This window comes from Microcaecilia unicolor, chromosome 13, assembly GCF_901765095.1.
Source record: "Microcaecilia unicolor chromosome 13, aMicUni1.1, whole genome shotgun sequence".
Classification (NCBI taxonomy): Eukaryota; Metazoa; Chordata; class Amphibia; order Gymnophiona; family Siphonopidae; genus Microcaecilia; species Microcaecilia unicolor.
Window position 1 is genome coordinate 17454231 of NC_044043.1, and position 17324 is coordinate 17471554.

At 51.5% G+C, this 17324-nt stretch overlaps 1 protein-coding gene across 1 annotated transcript in view; it reads left to right on the forward strand.

Annotated features, from left to right (window-relative positions):
• BAZ1B (bromodomain adjacent to zinc finger domain 1B) overlaps window positions 1-17324 on the forward strand; it is a 428988-nt gene that overhangs the window by 383530 nt on the left and 28134 nt on the right. The gene's annotated exons all lie outside the window — the stretch shown is intronic.

The window sequence follows — 17324 nt, forward strand, 5'->3', positions numbered from 1 at the left end:
TTTCTTCAACCTGGTACAACCCCTGATAAAATTTATAGAAGGTGTCCTTAATTTCCTCAAGTTTATTGCATATTCCCCCCCCCCCCCCCCCCCCCCGCCCGAATGGTATGTATATAGGAGCCTAGAACACGCTTTCTGAGCTTATATGCTAGCAGTCTCGATGGTCTGTTACCAAATTCAAAATAGGTTTGCCTAACTTGCTGCTGTTCTGCTACTTCCGCTAACTGTAGTTCCCTAAGGGCCAGTCGAATAGCATGCATCCGATCTTGAGAGTGTTGTGATAGAGGGCATTGCTGGGTCAATCCCAGTAGTTCTGTATGTAATGTTTGCGTGTGAGCATTCGTTTGTTTCTTCATATAGGCCTGCATCGCTATTTTCCCTCTGACAACTGCTTTTAGACCCTCCCACAATGTCTGCGAGGTTACCTCCCCATTATTGTTGATGTCTAAATATTCCTTTATCTCCCCCTCCAGAAGTAACAGCACCTGAGGGTTAGCTAGCAGCTCATCTGGGAATCACCATGATGGAATCTCAAGAGTTCTGACCACCCACTCTAATTCTAATATAACTGGCACATGGTCCGACCATGTTCTTGGGAGGATCTGTATGTCAACTACTTTGGAGAATATATTTGGAGGCCCCAGCCACATATCTATACGAGAGTTGGAATCATGTACCACCAAGTAATATGTATACCCCCTGGTCTTTGGGTGTATTTGTCTCCAAATGTCTATTAATTGCCAAGTACCCAAGAATGTATGCAGTTGGGCTCTATCAGACTGGGCATATCGTATCCCTCCTGTCGAATTGTCTATCAATGGATTTAACGTCAGATTGAAGTCTCCTCCCATTAATAGGGTACCTTTAATATTCTTACTTAGGGCCTTAGAGACTTCTTTATAGAAGGCCCCTTGATGGTCATTGGGAGTGTATACATTTAGTAAAGAAAGTATTTCAGTTCCCAATTGAACTGCTAACAATAGATATCGACCCTCTCTGTCTCTTATTATTTTCTGTACCTGCCATGGGTACTTGTTAGTTAGTGTTATAAGGACTCCCTTTTTTTTTTCTCCTTATGATTAGATGCAAAATATACATAGCGGCTTTTACCCCCCCCCCCCCCCCCCCCCCGACATAGGTGCTCCTTGGTTGGGAGCAAATGTGTTTCTTGTATAAAAGACACATCCACCTTTAAGCGCTGTATCTCCTTAAATAGCAGCTGTCGCTTCATAGGTGAGTTTAAACCCTTAACATTAAGGGTCATGCAAGTTATGTTACTCATTTCCCGAAGTTAGTGAAAAAACTATGCCCAATGCCCATGTATTGACCATTCCTTATCCATTCTTTTTTTCTTGACCCGGTCATCAGTGCTTCTCGTTTATCCCTTTTACTACCCCTCCCCCCACCCAACCCTCTCCCCATCCTCCCTTCTATTTGACACATCTGTTATCCTTGTACAGGTGTGTCTTCGGGGGAAAAAGAACCTCACCCCCTTACTTATGTTGGTAATCATTTAACATACCCCCCGCTGCTAACATTTGTCAAATAAACACATTCTTAAACCAAACCAAACACTTCTCCTTTTACACAATAACAGTCTATAACTCTCTATATCTTTTAACATATTAACTCTTCTACGGTTATCCTATCTGAAAATCTCTCTCTATAGGTGACCTCATTTCACCTGCAGCTCTTCATTTAAATCTGATGCTGCCTCCATAGTTCCTTGTTCAAGATACACTGGTACCCGGCTCAGGCCTGAGTCGGGAGTCTGACTGCTGCTGGAGTAGGCGCCCTTTGCCATCGCAGTTTGGGCGGATTGGTCATAGCGGGTTGGTGTGCTGTATTCCCTTCTTTATTGCTAAAAGCTTCTGGCAGTAGCTCTTTCGCGTCTTCCAGGTGACGTATTTGATGGAGCTTCCCGTCCTTATAGAAGCGCAAAGCAAAGGGGTAACTCCACTGATAGCGTAAAGGGGTAACTCCACTGCATGTAAAAACTGGGTAAGGGGCTTTAACTCCGCCCTCCTCTTCAAGGTGCAGGCCACTAGGTCCTGGTAGCATTCGATAGTATAGGAATCCCACTGAAAGTCTGGTGACATCCAGGCTGCCTGCATAATTTGTTCCTTTAGCTTAAAGTCACCAAAACAAGCAATAAGATCTCGTGGTTTATTAGCTCTTGGCGCTCCCAACGCCCGGTGGGCCCGCACAATCTGAATCTCTGAGGGATCTTTACTGATTTTTATTGTTGCCAGCAATGCACTCACGATTTTTTGCCACTACCATGTCACAGTCATAATATAGAGGCACTTCTGGTAGTCCTCTAAATCTCAGGTTACTTCTACTACGATTCTCAAGGTCCTCTAACTTGTCCCATACTTGCTGAAACTCCTGATTGGATTTTATCGCTTGCCGATTTAGCCCATGTATGGCCTCAGCTTGTTCTTCTATCTTTTCCTTATTTTCTGCCACGCGGATGCCCAACGCCCCAATCTCACCTCTTAAATCCGCTCCCAGCGTTGCGAGGTCAGATCGCATGGCTTTAAGATCTGCCTGTATTTCTTTCACCCAGGATCCGATGTCTCGCAGAGTTGTCTCCTCCAGATCCGGGCCGTCTCCCGTCTCAAACAAAGGTAGGGAGTTATGCAATTGTTCCATTGAGGGATCGGGTTGTCGGTCCGCCGGGGCGTCACCATGTTTGTTCGCCGGTCCTCTCTTGAATGCATACGCTGACAAATCCACCACAGAGGCTTGTGATGACATTATTCTCACGAGTGCTCTTTCCGCTCGCTAATTCGTGTCCACTGCCTCAAATAGAGCCGTTTTAGCGGGGTTGTTATGCTATGTTCTTCTCGGGGTACGACAGAGCTCTTGGCTTAGGCTGCCATCTCCACTGGTGACGTCACTTCCCCCTCCCAGGATGATTTTTCTTTGTTCGCTGGAACGTAGGGATGTGGGCGATTTAGCCTCATCCAGAGGCGATGATTTTTGCCGCACTTGGTCCCCGTTTTGGGACTCACTGACAGCAGTGGCGCGAAGCAAAATCTTGAACTCTTAGTGTATGACATGGCACAGAAGGGAGGAGGGGAGGGGCAGTTTCAGGGGCCAACTTCTTTATATTTGTAGGGGTAGGTAGAGAAGGGGTGATGATTTTATAAGTGAGAAATCTGGGAAAATATTTGTACAATTTTGAATTTGGTTAATTTCCTTCATGCTAGCCGTGACTGGTTTCAGTGGTATTCAAGGAGTAATTTTTCCTGGTTTGAGACGTGGTCAAAGTATAAGGAGAGGAAAGGGAGATGGGGCGATAGTTGGAGGGACAGGTAGGATCAAGTGAGGGTTTTTTTAAGGAGTGGAGTGACAATAGCATGTTTGAAGGTCATAGGAACAGTTGCAGTGGAGAGTGAAAGATTAAGGATGTGACAGATGACAGGGATGATAGTAGGAGAGAGAGTGTTAAGTAGGTAAGTGGGGATGGGATCAGAGGAACAGGTAGTACATTTAGAGGAGGAAAGAAGAAGGGCAGTTTCTTCAGTAGAAACTTCAGAGAAGGAGGAGAAAGAAGGAGAGTAGGGGGTGTGGACTAACGGCGAGAGAGGTGGGGGAGGGTATGAATAAGTCATCAACAATCTCAGGATTCAGTCTAGCTCTCCTGTCTTCCGCAGTCCTTCCTGCAATAGAAGATGTCTTCTTAGAAGATGTCCTAGTAGCAGGAAAGTACAGAATCCCCCGTACAAAGTTTACTAGTTGTGGCCAGCATGTTCGCTTGTTTTTCCTAAAAATCAAAATATTGTCTGTATCACTCAAACATAAATAATGGTCCAGTTCATTAACAGGCTTTAAAGTTGAAAATGACATTGGGACAAAGTTTGTCCCCATCCCTGCCCCACCCCGTCCCCAAGGGCTCTATTACTTCTCATCTTTTGAAGTTCATGCCATCCGGCTATTCTACCCGATGCCACTCAGAGTTGCAGTCATCTACCGTCCCCCCCCCCCCCCCCCCCCCAATAAGTCCCTCTCTTCCTTCCTTACCGACTTCGATGCTTGGCTCTCCATCTTTCTTGAACCCTCATCTCCATCCCTCATTCTTGGTGATTTTAACATTCACGCTGATGACCCATCCGACTCCTACGCTTCTCAATTTCTCACTCTGACATCCTCCTTCAACCTCCAGCTATGCTCTACCACCCCTACTCACCAAACTGGCCATTGTCTCGACCTCGTCCTCTCCTCTTCTTGCTCACCTTCCAATTTCTGCGCCTCAGCTCTTCCTCTCTCAGATCATCACCTAATCACCCTTACACTTCATCACACCCCCCCCCCCAACCTCGCCCAACACTAACTACTGCTTTCAGGAATCTCCAGGCTATTGACCCTCCAACCCTATCCTCTCATATCTCTAACCTCCTCCCTTCCATCACGTCTTCAGAGTCTGTCGACAAGGCTGTCTCTGCTTACAATGCCATTCTGTCTTCTGCTCTGGATACCCTAGCACCATCTGTCTCCCGTCCCATTACGCGTACTAATCCTCAGCCCTGGATGACCCTTCCATCTGATACCTTCGCTCCTGCACCCGATCTGCTGAACGCCTCTGGAGGAAATCTCGCACCCATTCCAACTTCATTCACTACAAATTCATGCTATCCTCATTCCAGTCCTCCCTATTCCTTGCCAAACAGGACTATTATACCCATTTGACTAATTCTCTCGGTTCTCTTCGCCACCCTTAACTCCCTGCTTAAAGTGCCCTCCGCTCCCACCGTCCCCCCTCACTCATCAATCACTGGAGGACTACTTCCGCGACAAGGTGCAGAAGATAAACCTCGAATTCACCACCAAGCCACCTCCTCGTCTTTACTCTCTAACCCACTCCTTCACCCAACAAACCCAGGCCGCCTCCTCCTCCTTCCCCGTTATCATCGAAGAGGAAACTGCCCACCTTCTTTCTTCTTCGAAGTGCACCACCTGTTCCTCTGATCCCATCCCCACCAATCTACTTAACACCATCTCTCCTACAGTTAACCCCTCCATCTGTCACATCCTCAACCTCTCTCTCTTCACTGCAATTGTCCCTGACACCTTCAAGCACGCTGTAGTCACACCACTTCTCAAAAAACCATCACTGGACCCCACCTGTCCCACAAACTACTGCCCCATCTCTCTCCTACCCTTCCTCTCCAAGATACTTGAACGCGCTGTCCATAGCCGCTGCCTCGATTTTTCTCTCCTGCCATCCTCGATCCGCTTCAATCCGGCTTTCGCCCACTTCACTCGACAGAAACGGCACTCTCTCAAGTCTGTAATGACCTGCTCCTTGCCAAATCCAAAGGTCACTACTTCATCCTCATCCTCCTTGACCTATCCGCCGCCTTCAACACTGTCAATCATAAATTACTTCTTGACACACTGTCCTCATTTGGGTTCCAAGGTTCCGTCCTTTCCTGGTTCTCTTCCTATCTCTCCCAACATACCTTCAGAGTATATTCTCACGGATCTTCCTCCACCCCCATCCCGCTCTCTGTTGGTGTTCCTCAAGGACCTGTCCTTGGACCCCTTCTTTTCTCAATCTACACCTCTTCCCTGGGCTCGCTGATCTCATCTCATGGCTTCCAATACCATCGCTATGCTGACGATACTCAGCTTTATCTCTCCACATCACAGTGGAAACCCAGGCCAAAGTATCGGCTTGCCTATCAGACATCGCTGCCTGGATATCCAACCGTCATCTGAAACTGAACATGGCTAAGACCGAGCTCATTGTCTTTCCACCCAAACCCTCTTCTCCTCTTCCTCCACTCTCTATTTCTGTTGACAACACCCTCATCCTCCCCGTTTCATCTGCCCACAACCTCGGAGTCATCTTTGACTCCTCCCTCTCCTTCTACTACTACTACTACTTAACATTTCTAGAGCGCTACTAGGGTTTCGCAGCGCTGTACAGTTTAACAAAAAGGACAATCATCTTCGACTCCTCCCTCTCCTCAGCCCATATCCAGCAGACAGCCAAGACCTGTCACTTCTTTCTCTTTAATATTAGCAAAATTCGCCCGGACCCTCATCCACTCGCTCGTTACCTCTCGCCTTGACTATTGCAACCTACTACTCACCGGCCTCCCACTTAACCATCTATCCCCCCTTCAATCCGTCCAGAATTGCGCCGCGTGTCTTATCTTCCGCACGAACCGATATACTCACATCACCCCTCTCCTCAAATCACTTCACTGGTTCCCGATCAGATACCGTATACAGTTCAAGCTTCTCCTACTAACCTACAAATGCACTCGATCTGCAGCCCCTCATTACCTCTCTACCCTCATTTCCCTTTACGTTCCTACCTGTAACCTCCGCTCAGTACCCTTCTCCGCCAACTCCAGACTCCGCCCCTTCTGCCTCGCCTCACCCTATGCTTGGAATAAACTTCCCGAGCCCATACGCCATGCGCCCTCACTGCCCATCTTCAAATCCTTACTCAAAGCCCACCTCTTCACTGTAGATTTCGACACATAACCACTTACCTTCACTGCCCCATTTGATTGATTGCAGACTTGTCTTTTAGATTGTAAGCTCTTTTGAGCAGGGACTGTCCTTCCTCGTTTAAAATTGTACAGCGCTGCGTAACCCTGGTAGCGCTTTAGAAATGTTAAGTAGTAGTATTACTGCGGGTCCCCGCCCCCATGGCATTCTCTACTCCTTACCATATCCATTGGGGCTTCTATAGGAGATTTTGTTTAGTAGCTACAGATTGTTATTCCTTAATTGATTCTCTACAAGCTCCATTTTGCTATGCCAGAAATCTTTCTTTAACCATAGCTGCTTTAGCATCTTGCAAACTAACAATCTTAGATTCTGCAGTTTCAATTCTATTCCTTGGTGTTCCAACATTTGGGCCTGTCCAGCCAAAACTTGAGTAAGTACTTTATTTTCCACAACCTTATCCACAACCTTTGAGAGGGAAACACTTGCCTCTTGAATGGCTTCCCAGAAAATGTCCATCGTGACTACACAGGTTTGCATATTCCCAGAACACCAGATTGCGAATCACAAATTCCTCTTCCAACTTCTATAGCAAGAATCACTGGTTTCTCTCACTGTTGGATATCTGGGATCCTGCAGAATCAGAAAGGACCCCTCCATACATTCCGACCTATTTTCAGCTCCTTCACAGCTTGCCTCGTGTATGTTCCACTGGGGATTCAGTTGATTTGTAGGACTAAACAATTCTCCCTCCTTGCTGCTACCTAACAACTCTGGTTTTGCTAAACTTAATGCTGACCCTGCTACTGGAGTAAGCCCAAAGGCGTCAAGAGTCTACTGCTTCAAGACAGGGGTAGCTCCAGGTTCTGGAGGGTAAGTTCTAGTTTTACCCTTCTGTTTCCCCATCATATCGATTGGGGAACACTACCAGCTAGCAGAAAAACTGGTGCCTTCATCGCAGCTCACACAAAGATGTCTGATCCTGACACCATCTTGTGCCCCGCTGCCATTGTCCCACATGGTTTCAAGGATGATATCTCCCACTTTTAGAACTCCCTCAGATGCTAGGACCACCCTGCCATAATCAGTAGTCCATCCTTATTCCATATCATCAAGCTGATCAATCCATAGACTGGTGGGTTGTGTCCATCTACCAGCAGGTGGAGATAGAGAGCAATCCTTTTGCCTCCCTATATGTGGTCATGTGCTGCCGGAAACTCCTCAGTATGTTCTCTATCTCTGGCTAGGCCTCCAAGCCAAATTTTTAGGTTTTGTTGAGTGCCTGGGGTTGAGGGCTCTTCTTGAGCAAGTGCAAACCTGGTGGCGCCAGGTCCCTCCTTTTCTCCCCCCTCCCGCTGGCTCCGTTAAAAAAAAAAAAAAAAAATTTTGAACGTCCTTAAAGGCGTTTATTTCGACGTTTATTTAAACGTTTATTGCAGCTACTCACTGGGACACCAGGTCGTTACAGCTCGGAGCGGAAAGCAGGTAATTTTTACCTTTTTATAGCGGGCAGGGGGTTCCCCGATTGATCTCCACGTGGCATATGGCGTCGGAGGGCGAGGGCGCAAAGAGTCGCTCCCCGGATCGCTTAGGCGCTTCTAGAGGGGATGCGGGGGTCTTAAAGTCTGATTCGCCCTTGTTGGGTGACAGTTTCGTGACCGATGAGTGTCCCGGTCCTTCCTCCGGCGTGGCGGTTTTTCCCGCCATAAACGCCCATCCCCCGCTGCTCGCCTCCGCCATCTTGGCCGGCCACGCGGCTCGGACGGCTTCTTCGTGGGCCGCCCTTGAGGGAGACATTAATGCCATGGACGCCCTTAATTTGGGCGACGGCACCAAAGCGGCTAAAGTTAAGCGCTGTTTTTCCCGCGCGGCTCCTTTGCGGAGTGTCGCGCCGGACGCCATTTTGGATGCGCAGCATGTCTCTCCCCCGCTCTTGCGAGCGCCGGTTGAGGGTGCGTCTAGGGCTGTAGCCCAGGCTGCGGAAGTGCACAGTCTGGGGGGTTTCTCCCCCGAGTTTGTTTTGCTGCTGCATCAGGCCTTCCTTATGCAAAACGCTGCCCCTGCTCTCTCGTTTGGTAAAGAGGTTGAGGTCCCCGGAGGTAAATGCCCTCGGGTTGATTCCCAGGCCTTGGAGGACCTTGTCTCCTTTGATGTAGATGAGGGCAGCGTATCTGAGTTCTCCCAACGGTCCTTTGCGGATTCCTTGGAGGAGACGGATCCCCGCTCGGTTGGAGCGGATGACCCCTCTGCAGCGCGGCTTTTTAGCTCAGAGGATTTGCCCAACCTGTTAGTGCAGGCCATGGGCATTTTGAAGATTTCCTCTCCGGAGGACGTCTCTCCCTCAGCCCCTGTTGGCTCTGCCATTATGCTGGGGACGAAACGCCCGCCTAGAACCTTCCACGTGCATGATGCCATGCACACCTTAATTTCGGCTCAATGGGATGTCCCGGAAGCGAGCCTCAAAGTGGCTAGGGCTATGTCCCGCCTCTATCCTTTGCCTGAAAGTGAACGGGAGGCCTATCTGTGGCCTACCGTGGATTCTTTAATCACTGCGGTGACTAAGAAAACGGCTTTGCCGGTGGAAGGTGGCACGGCCCTAAAGGACGCCCAAGACAGAAGATTGGAGGCGGCCTTAAGGTCGTCCTTTGAGGCGACTGCTTTAAGTTTGCAGGCCTCAGTTTGCGGTTCCTATGTGGCCAGGGCGTGCCTGACTATGGTGCAGCGGGCTTCCCCCTCGGATCATTCCTTGAGGGCTGATTGGCCGGCCCTGGAATCGGGCTTAGCCTATTTGGCAGACTTGCTGTATGATGTCTTGAGAGCCTCAGCTAAAGGCATGGCTCAGACAGTCTCTGCGCGGCGGTGGCTTTGGCTGAAACATTGGTCTGCTGACCACGCCTCTAAATCCTGCCTGGCTAGATTGCCTTTTAAAGGCAAGCTGCTCTTTGGGGTCGAGCTGGACAAAATCGTGACCGATCTCGGCACGTCTAAGGGCAAGAAGTTACCAGAGGTCGGGGCTCGGGCTAGTACTCGTTCCGGTACCTCCAGAGGACGGTTTCAGGAAGCCCGTCGGTACCGCCCGAGCTCCTCTGCCCCCTCTTCCTTCAAGAGGACTTTCTCCCCCAAGCAGCATTCCTTTCGCAGAGACCGCCGTCCCGGAGGTGCTCCCTCCGGTCCTCCCCCAAGGTCTCGTACCCAATGACGGGGCCTTGGTCCACGCCCCAGTGCAGATTGGAGGACGGCTGTCCTCGTTTCTGGGCGAGTGGACCACAATAACTTCAGACGCTTGGGTGCGGGAAGTCATCAGAGACGGCTACAAGTTAGAGTTCTGCCGACCCTTAAGAGACGGGTTTGTACTCTCTCCCTGCAAGTCTCCGGTCAAAGCTGTGGCAGTGCAGCAGACCTTGGACAACCTGATCCGCCTGGGTGCGGTCGTTCCGGTGCCAGAAAATCAGATTGGCAAGGGACGTTACTCCATTTACTTTGTGGTACCAAAGAAAGGAGGTTCTGTCCGGCCTATCCTCAACCTCAAAGGGGTCAATCGGGCCTTGAAAGTGCGGCACTTTCGCATGGAGACTCTCCGCTCTGTTATAGCGGCAGTGTGAAGGCAGGAGAGTTCTTGGCTTCCTTGGACATCAAGGAAGCGTACCTGCATATTCCCATCTGGCCTCCTCATCAACGCTTTCTGCGTTTTGCAGTCCTGGGACGACACTTCCAGTTCAGAGCCCTCCCTTTCGGGTTGGCTACTGCTCCGCGGACCTTTTCCAAAGTAATGGTGGTCATCGCGGCCTTCCTGCGAAAGGAAGGAGTACAAGTCCATCCTTATCTGGACGACTGGTTGATCCGAGCCCCCTCTTATGCAGAGTGCGGCAAAGCTGTGAACCGGGTGGTTGCTCTTTTGAGCTCCCTGGGGTGGATCATCAACTGGGAGAAGAGCCAGCTGCGCCCGACTCAGTCCCTGGAGTATCTGGGAGTTCGATTCGATACCCAAGTGGGCAGAGTGTTCCTGCCAGACAATCGGATTGTCAAACTTCAGGCTCAGGTGGACCAGTTCTAAGTAGCCTCTCCTCTTCGGGCTTGGGACTATGTGCAGCTTTTGGGCTCTATGACGGCCACGATGGAAGTAGTGCCCTGGGCCAGGGCTCATATGAGACCACTACAACACTCTCTGTTGCAGCGCTGGACTCCGATGTCGGAGGATTATGCTGTGCGCCTTCCCTTGGACCCAGCAGTGCGCAAGGCGCTGAGCTGGTGGCTGCAGACAGACAAGTTGTCTGCAGGAATGCCTCTGGTGACCCCAGAGTGGATTGTCGTCACGACGGACGCCTCTTTGACGGGCTGGGGAGCCCACTGCTTGGGAAGGACAGCGCAGGGGATCTGGTCTCCTGCAGAGGCAAAGTGGTCTATCAACCTCCTGGAACTCAGAGCCATTCGGTTGGCGCTTTTGGAGTTCATCCCGGTACTGGCGTTGAAGCCAGTACGGGTCCTGTCGGACAATGCCACTGCTGTGGCCTATGTCAACCGCCAGGGAGGTACCAAGAGCGCCCCTCTAGCCAAGGAGGCCTTGAATCTATGCCAGTGGGCGGAAGCGAACCTGGAACAGCTGTCAGCGGCCCACATTGCCGGAGTCATGAATGTCAAGGCGGACTTTCTCAGTCGCCATACCTTGGAGCCCGGAGAGTGGCAGCTATCTGCTCAGGCGTTCTTGGACATCACGAAGCGCTGGGGCCAGCCGAGCCTAGATCTGGTGGCGTCATCGGCCAATTGCCAAGTGCCGCGCTTTTTCAGCAGAGGACGGGACCCTCGATCCCTGGGAGTAGATGCTCTTCTCCAACAGTGGCCGACACAAGAGCTTCTCTATGTGTTCCTGCCCTGGCCCATGTTGGGCAGGGTGCTAGACCGGGTGGCAAAGCATCCGGGCCGGATAATCCTGGTGGGTCCGGACTGGCCCAGACGTCCCTGGTATGCGGACTTGATCAGGCTCTCAGTCGACGATCCTCTGCGACTGCCTGTGGAGCAGGGCCTGTTACATCAGGGTCCCGTGGTGATGGAGGATCCCTCCCCCTTTGGTCTTACGGCCTGGCTATTGAGCGGCAGCGTCTGAGAAAGAAGGGCTTCTCAGACAAGGTCATCGCCACTATGCTGAGAGCGAGGAAGCGCTCTACTTCTACTGCTTACGCCAGGGTTTGGCGTACCTTTGCAGCGTGGTGTGAAGCAGGCTCCCTTTCTCCCTTCACTGCTCCAATTTCTTCAGTGTTGGCATTCCTGCAAGAAGGTCTGGAGAAAGGCCTGTCGCTCAGTTCCCTTAAAGTCCAGGTAGCGGCTCTGACTTGCTTCAGGGGCCGCCTGAAGGGTGTTTCCCTGGCTTCACAGCTAGATGTGGTGCGCTTTCTCAAGGGAGTTAATCACCTGCGCCCTCCTCTGCACTCTGTGGTGCCTGCATGGAATCTCAATCTGGTGCTGAGAGCATTGCAGAAGCCGCCTTTTGAACCCTTGTCGAGGGCATCTCTGAAAGACCTGACGTTGAAAGCAGTCTTTTTGGTGGCTATCACTTCAGCCAGAAGAGTTTCCGAGCTCCAGGCGCTCTCATGTCGAGAGCCTTTTCTGCAGTTCACTGAGGCAGGAGTGACTATTCGCACAGTGCCTTCCTTCCTGCCCAAGATTGTTTCTCGCTTCCATGTGAATCAGCAGCTCTGTCTCCCTTCCTTTCGTAGGGAGGACTACCCAGAGGAATACTCTGCTCTCAAATGTCTGGATGTGAGACGAGTCATCATCAGATACTTGGAAGTGACCAATGATTTCCGGAAATCGGATCATCTGTTTGTCCTGTTTGCAGGTCCTCGTAGGGGCCTGCAGGCTGCTAAGCCTACAGTGGCAAGATGGGTCAAGGAAGCCATTGCAGTGGCTTATGTGGCCGCGGGGAAGGTGCCGCCTATCCAGCTGAAGGCTCACTCCACAAGAGCTCAGGCGGCCTCGATGGCAGAGGCCGGTTCCGTCTCCTTGGAAGAGATATGCAAGGCGGCAACTTGGGCATCGGCTCATACATTCTCCAAGCATTACCGCTTGACTGTGGCTGCTCGGGCGGAGGCCCGGTTTGGAGCTTCAGTGTTGCGGTCAGGGATTTCTATGTCCCGCCCTGGGTGAGTACTGCTTCGGTACATCCCACCAGTCTATGGATTGAGCAGCTTGATGATATGTAAGGTAAAATTATGTATCATACCTGATAATTTTCTTTCCATTAATCATAGCTGATCAATCCATAGTCCTTCCCAGATATCTGTACTGTTTATATTCTGGTTGCATTTCAGATTCAAGTTTAGTCTTCAGTTCCTGTTCAGGAAGACTTCGTGTTCAAGTTATTTTTTCACTTGGATTCTTCAAGAGTTGAGACGAGTTTGTGTTACAGTGAGCTGCTGCATTCCTTTCCCCTCCGTTTTACGGGGCTGGATTGAGATTTAAATTCTGCCAGCACTCCCTCCCGCTTCGTGCGACTGTAGGGCAGCTTTGTACCCCTCCCGCTTCGGCGGTGTTAGGGTCAGTCAGCTCCTCCCGCGGTTGCGGTTGCAGGATAAGCCAGATCCCCCCGCATCGGCGGGTGTGGTGTCCCTCCCCCCGCTCCGCGGGGATGAGCTGGACGGATTCCCCTCCCCCACTTGTGTGGGGATGAGCTGGGTTAATTCCCCTCCCCCGTTTCGGCGGTGGTGAGCTGGGCAGAGTGTCCCTTTGTGGGTGTAATTCTCTAAGTGCTGAGTCCTGCGGATGGAGCTTTGATATCGACATACTGAGGAGTTTCCGGCAGCACATGACCACATATAGGGAGGCAAAAGGATTGCTCTCTATCTCCACCTGCTGGTAGATGGACACAACCCACCAGTCTATGGATTGATCAGCTATGATTAATGGAAAGAAAATTATCAGGTATGATACATAATTTTACCTTCTTCCCACCCCCTCTTCCCAGACTAGTGAACAGCTCCCCCTCCCCCCGAGCTTCCATCCCTCCTAACCCTCATTCCACCTAATAATAATATACATCTCCCCCCCCAGCCCAACCCTATTTTTGCTCAGAGCGAAATACCTTAAACACAATAATCATCACCTAGTAGTAGACACATCAACAGCAAGCTATCAAATAAATCGAGGTGGCTGGAAAAAAAACATTCAGTCAGAAGTTGTGATGTGATATTCCAAAAGTGAGCATGGCAAACGGATGTTTTGATGTCTCCCTCAGAATGTCTCATCATTGATCAGCTGCCCATGGGACATTGGTATCCAAAGTTTGACAACACAACTTTCCTCTACCACTAGTGACACGTTGCCATTTAGGTCTGTCTTTCAAAGTGGGGAACCTATGCTTCACCCTCTCTGAATTCTGGTCAGGCTTTCCATCCAATGGAAAATATCTAGGCCATCTGTTTAGTATGTAGTTGGTAGATTTTTCCATCTTTAGTAAATTAAAGTGCAAAGGGAGATTGCCTGTATATAATGCCCTCCATTTCCCCAGGTACAAAAAAAACCAAACAAACCCTTAGATTGTGAGCCTTCTAGGGACAAAATACCTTCATATAATGTGTACAGCTCTGCCTACATCTAGTAGTGCTATGGAAATGATTAGTGGTAGTGGTGCTTCTCACAGCTTCTAGGTAAGGAATCTCATCTCGCCTCTGTGCTATAAAGTAGTAGCTACAGTATCTTGATAGATAGCGCTGTCATATGAGTAGTAGCTACAGTATCTTGATAGATAGCGCTGTCATATGAGTTCCACTGCAGAGTTGAAAGTCCTCTTGTTTTGTGGAGGACTGCTGCTTTTAGCTTAAAACTTTGGAAGCAAACAATGGGATTTTGCTGTGATGCATATGTTACACTCAAATACTTTAGGGGCCTATATACTAAAGCCTTATCCTCAGCACAAAACTCTTTTATACATAGCCCTTTTTGGTATTTTGATGGCTTCGTCACTTTTCCTTTTTACAATAAAATCAAACGTTGACTATTCAACCATCGTTTGCATAGTCACTATAGCAAAAGTTTATTTCCTACATAGTCTGCACAATAATTGTGATTGCAAGTTCTCTGTTATGATTAACCTGATTTCTCCAAGGACAAGCAGGCTGCTTGTTCTCACGACTGAGTTGACGTCCACGGCAGCCCCTTCCGACCAGAACAAAAATCTCGCAGGAGGTCCCGCACGCAGGGCATGCCCACCGCACGTGCGCGGCCGTCTTCCCGCCCGTGCCCGCTCAGTTTTTTCCTTTCCGTGCTGGAGAGAGACGCGTTTTCGCCCCTCTCCTAGTCAGCCCTGGAAACCGGATTGCGGCCTAGTCTGTGCTTTATTTTGTTGTTGCGCATTCGCGCTTTTTTCGTTAAAAAAAAAAAAAAAAAAGTTTTCCCTCGTCGTTCTTTAGTCGCGAGGTCGTGGCCTTGTGTCCGCGCGGTCGTTTCTTTTTCTTCTGGTGTGCTTTTCACCGCCACCATTGACGATTTTGTTTCGCCAATGCGATTTTTCCGTCGATGTCCTCGAAGGTCCCAAGCGGATTCAAGAAGTGTGGTCGGTGCGGCCGGCAGATCTCGCAGACCGATACTCACGCTTGGTGCCTCCCATGTGTCGGCCCGGAGCATAATTCCAAGACTTGCACCTTGTGTCCCGGCTTATGGAAGCAGACGCAGGTGACGAGGCAAGTTCTTCGGGACCGTCTTTTTGGAACTTGCGCCGGCCCCTTCGACCTCGTTGGCATCGGTGTCGACGGCCGGGTCTTCGGTAAAGGTACCGATGGCGTCGGCGCCGACTATGGCATCGACCCCAGGAGCACAGGTTCCCTTGGCCCGACGACCTGCCAGCGACGGTGGTGGTGAGCGGCCGCGTGGGCAGTCTGCCCCGGCTACTCCCGCTGCTCAGGGCCATCGGGACCGAACCCTGTCGGATCCGATACCTCGAGGCCGTGGGGACTCCACCTCCTCCTCGTCTCTCCCGCGGAGCGCCAATGACGGACATCGGAAGAAAGCTGCCAAAAAGCACCGTCATCGGTCGCCCACGGCGCACGGGACTGGCAGCTCCGGGACATCGAGAGAGGACTCGACCCCCAGGAAGCGGCAGTGCCGGGAGGAGCGCTCCCCCTCGGTCGAAGAGGTGTCGATGCGCAGGTCGTCGGGTACCTCGGTACCGTCTCCTGGACCCGGGCAGCTTCCAGCACCAACGCCCACACTGGCCCCCCTGCCTTTCCCGACAGCGGGCCTAGACGAGTGCCTCCGAGCCATCCCTCCGGGGACCCTGGAAGGGCTGATGCGCCAGGCCCTGCCGGCACCGGGGATGCTTGCGCCCTCGGTGCCATTGATGGAGGCGCCGGTGGGCTCTGGTCCGGTGAGGCCGCCGACGCCTCTTGCGGCACCAGTGTCGACTGCCACTCAGGTGGAATCCCCGTCGACGTCGATGGAGAGAGCTTCGTCACCGCTGGCACGGGAGTCCACCTCTCGACGCTATCATCGAGGACGTGGTTCCTCGCAGTCGAGACGGGCCCGGTTGTGGTCTGAGCTGAGAGAGCTCATGTCCAACACCGAGGAGGAGGCCTCGTTGGGGGAGGAGGAGGACCCCAGATATTTCTCCTCAGAGGAGTCTGTGGGCCTTCCCTCCGACCCCACTCCTTCACCGGAGAGGAAGCTCTCGCCTCCTGAGAGCCTCTCCTTTGGCTCTTTTGTCCGGGATATGTCTATCAGCATTCCCTTTCCAGTGGTTACTGTGGATGAGCCGAGGGCGGAGATGCTCGAAGTCCTCGACTATCCATCACCACCTAGAGAGTCTTCCACGGTACCGTTGCACAATGTCCTTAAAGAGACACTGCTTCGGAACTGGTTGAAGCCTTTAATCCCACTGTTCCCAAGAAAGCAGAGTCCCAATACAGAATTCACTCAGACCCAGAGTTCATACGGCCTCAATTGCCTCATGACTCGGCGGTCGTGGACTCTGCTCTCAAGAGAGCACGAAGTACGAGGGATACCGCCTCGGCGCCCCCTGGGCGGGAGTCTCGCACTCTGGACTCGTTTCGGAGGAAGGCCTACCAATCTTCCATGCTTATAACCAGAATCCAATCATACCAGCTCACACGAGCATCCACATGCGGAACAATGTGCGGCAACTGGCGGACCTGGTTGACAAGCTCCCCCCGGAGCAGTCCAGGCCATTTCAGGAGGTGGTCAGGCAGCTGAAGGCGTGCAGAAAATTTCTGTCCAGGGGTATCTGACACCTGTGATGTGGCATCCTGAGCTGCGGCCCAAGGTATAGTGATGCGCAGGCTTTCCTGGCTGCGTGCCTCTGACCTGGACAACCGTACCCAGCAGCGCTGACGGATGTCCCTTGCTGGGTGGATAACATTTTTGGTGAGAAGGTCGAGCAGTTGGTGGACCAACTTACACCAGCGGGAAACCGCTCTCGACAACCTCTCTCACCGGGCGCCTTCAGCATCCACCTCCACAGGTGGATGTTTTTCCCGGGCCCGGCAGGCTGCACCCTTACGCCTACAGCAAGCGTAGGTACACCCAGCTGGCCTGAAGGCCTCCTCAGGCACAGGGACAGTCCCAGCGCGCTCATTCCCGTCAACAGCGTGCACCTAGGCTGTCCCCTGCGCCGCCACAGCAAAAGCAGGGGACGAGCTTTTGACTGGATCCATGGGAACATAGCTGCCATCAAAGTAGCCGTGCCGGACGGCCTGCCAGTCGGGAGGAGGTTGAAAGTTTTTCACCAAAGGTGGCCTTTCATAACCTCCGACCAGTGGGTTTTTCAAATAGTACGGTGCGGATACACCCTGAATTTGGTCTCCACCCCACCAAATTGTCCACCGGGAGCTCAATTCTTCAGCTCCCAT